General features: G+C 40.4%; 1 pseudogene; it reads right to left on the bottom strand.

Annotated features, from left to right (window-relative positions):
• LOC103366975 (receptor-type tyrosine-protein phosphatase-like N) overlaps positions 1 to 3,455 on the bottom strand; it is a 30,825-nt pseudogene that overhangs the window by 14,427 nt on the left and 12,943 nt on the right.

Below are 3,455 nucleotides of genomic sequence, written 5' to 3'. Positions count from 1 at the left end.
ATTCCAGATTACAGATGTTAAAAGACACAAAATGAACACAAAATCTGAAAAATACGACTGCAAAGAGACGACTGATGGTCCTAAAGTGGTTACAAAGAGACGCAAAAGAACCACAAAGACACAAAAAAAGATTTAATTACACAAAACAGACAGAAAATGACGACAAGGAGACAAAAGATGATCACAAAGAGACACAACACAGTCGCAAAAAAACAAAATTACTGCAAAAACATCTCGAATTACCAAAAAGCAGACAGTAAATGACGACAAAGACACACAAAATGAGCACAATATCCCAAATACACACAAAAGATGACTGCAAAGAGACAAAAAAGACTAAAAAAGAAAAAAAAAAGACACCACAGACACACAAGATTCCCCAAAAACAGACAGAAAGTGACGACAAACAGAAAACGAGTGGATGAAGAGACAAAAAACCCCCACAAATGATGACCACAAAGAGACACAAAATCACCAAAACACACAAAAAAATGACCAGAAAGAGACACAAAATCACCACAAACAGACATAAAAACGACTACAAGGACACAACAACATGAACACAAGACAACAAATGAAGCTAAAAGTGACACAAAATGTTCATAAAAAAAAAAACACAAAATGAAAATCTGACTGAACAGACACACACACAGCTGAACACGTGAGCGGGGACAAAGTGTACGACATCAACACAAACACACACGACAAATAAAGGATGCAAACAGCACACACACACACACACACACACACACACACTAAATATACAAACAGAAAAGCCTGAAAACACACAATCAGCTTCAACTGGTACTCTGTGTGTGTGTGTGCGTGTGCGTGTGTGTGTGTCTGTGTGTGTGTGTGTAGGCCGAGGTGAGTCATCCCTTTCGAACACACACGCTCGACGACACGACAACACATGAGGGAGACACACGGTCGTCAGGCAAGTGATGTCACTGTTGTCATGGCAGCGGCCGGGGCGAGCCGTGATTGGCCGAGGGCGTCTGACGGAGGGAGACCTTGTTTACGTTGCTCTCTCGCTCCTCTCCTCGTTTCCTCTCTTTGTTTCCTTCACTCCCTCCGTTCACGCCGGAGGAGACGCTGCTCATCTCACTCACTACTACGAAACCGTGAAGGAAATCGAATGTGAGGAGAAGATTTTCGTCTCCGTCTCGCTGCAGGTTCCATCCTCACGCCCATTTCCTCCTGTCGCTTTATCGCCGCCTCCATCTTTCCATCTTCTTGCATCACTCCAACGATAACTCACACTGATATGAAGCAGAGATTTGAATAATACAGCCGCAGATATTCCTCAGATTCAACACAGACCGCACACAGTTTTCTTAATGCAGTTTTGAATGTATTTATATTAGTGACGCAGTCTTGAGGTGTTTTTGTGTCTTCAAATATTTGCAGTTTTATCACAGATTCCAACTGATTAAAGTCTAAATGTTAGTTTGTTTCACTAAAACACTGGAGACATTGCAAATGCTTAAGGACACAAAATATGTGGTTTTGTTAATGGACTTTTGAATGTATTTCTAGTCGTATGTTATCACAGATTACACGTGTTGTAAGACACAAAATAGCTGTTTTTTTAAACTGCAGTCTTGATATATTTTTGTTTCTTCAAATATTTGCAATTTTAACACATATTCCAACTGATTAAAGTCTAAAATTTAGTTTGTTTTACGAAAACACTTGAGAGATTACAAATGCTTAAGGACACAAAATCTGTAGTTTTGTTAATGGAGTTTTGAATGTATTTGTAGTGCGTTTTAATACAAGTTTCAGATGTTTTATGACACAAAATAGCTATTTTTTTAAATTGCAGTCTTGGATGTGTTTTTGTTTCTTCAAATATTTGCAATCTTAACACATTTTATAATTGATTAAAGTCTAAAATTCAGTTTGTTTTACTGAAACACTGGAGAGATTACAAATGCTTAAGGACACAAAATCTGTAGTTTTGTTAATGGAGTTTTGAATGTATTGTTTTATCAAAGATTACACATTTTAAGACACAAAATAGCTGTTCTTTTTTAAAATGCAGTCTTGGATGTGTTTTTGTTTTCTGAAATATTTGTAATTTTAACACAGATTACAACTGAACAAATTCTTAAGCGCACAAATTTTGTAATTTTTTAAAGAAGCAGTCGGGACCTGCATGTGTTTTTCTGCAAATATTCTGGATTACAGATGTTAAAAGACACAAAATGGTTTGTTTTTGAATCATGTCTGGAGTTAAAGCGATTTTACTGAAGCTAACGGACATTCAAGCACAAAGAACCCTGTCTCTTTATCGAGTGAAGTCTGGAATTAAACTGATTTCAAACAAATTATGAACGTTTAAAAATATGCAATCTGAAATAACATCGACTTTTTTTCATTCCTGGCTGCAAAAATGCTAATTTTTTTGAATGCAATATGGATTTACAGTTATGCAGACGATAAAATGCAAAATAAAACAGTTCTGCAGTGCGTTCTGAAGCACCGCCCGTTACTCTCGCTGCCTTTTTGCTTTAGTTCTTGCATTTAATTGCGTTCTCCTCCCAGAGGCCTCATCAGCAGCTCAGACCGACAGCTCACGATGAAGGCCTCGTGTTCCCTAAACGTTCCCGTAGAACAGGGAACACGACGAGCTGGAGGCATCAGTAATGCAGCTCAGACACACAGGTGTGTGTTCTGGTAACGACATCCTCGTCGCAGGCAGGAAGGAAGCTGGACGCCATCGAGGGATTAAAGGCAGAAGAAACGTCAGAGCTTCCTGAAAACGTGCCGCTGCGACATCAGCCTGCTGCCATTGGCCGGTTCAGGATTCACATCATGCTGCATTCGGGGCGTCGTAAATATGAGCTGTCCACGTCAGCCTGGCGCAGGAGGATGACAGAGGAGGTGGAGCTCCAGGTTGTGAAATGAGGGACTGTTGGAGGATTGTTCATCCAGTTTGATGAGACGTTTGTTTGTGAGTGTCCTCCAGCCAGACGTGGATCTAATCAGGTGCATGAAGGAGCAGCGACTTCCCTCCAGACTCCCTCCGAGCTCCTCACGTCGTCTCTGAAGCTCATTTGTGGAGCTTCTACTGTTCTTTATCTCCAGAGCTCATGAGCATGAGCAACCATGGTCACAAACTTCAGCTCCATGCCTCTACTGAAATGGTCTTAGCATAGATGCTAAATTAAATCAAACCCTCTACACACTGAGTTCATTAACCAGCACACAGGTCTTAGTCATGGTGCCCGTTGCTCGCTAAACCTCCACAAGGCTGCACAATCCAGAGCCAGTCAGGGTTAGAACGTAGCCCTGGAAGGCTGAGTCTGTGCAAAATGACTGTAAAAGCCTTTAAAATTACTACAAAAAGCCACAAAGTGACGACAAAAGCCACAGAATTACTACAAAATGATGCAAACTCTCAACAAAGAGCCACAAAATGACGACAAAAACAACAAAAAGTCACAAAA

Source organism: Stegastes partitus, unplaced genomic scaffold (genome assembly GCF_000690725.1).
Source record: "Stegastes partitus isolate 25-593 unplaced genomic scaffold, Stegastes_partitus-1.0.2 Scaffold1000, whole genome shotgun sequence".
In the NCBI taxonomy this organism is placed as follows: Eukaryota; Metazoa; Chordata; class Actinopteri; family Pomacentridae; genus Stegastes; species Stegastes partitus.
This window is presented reverse-complemented; position numbering and strand designations above follow the sequence as displayed.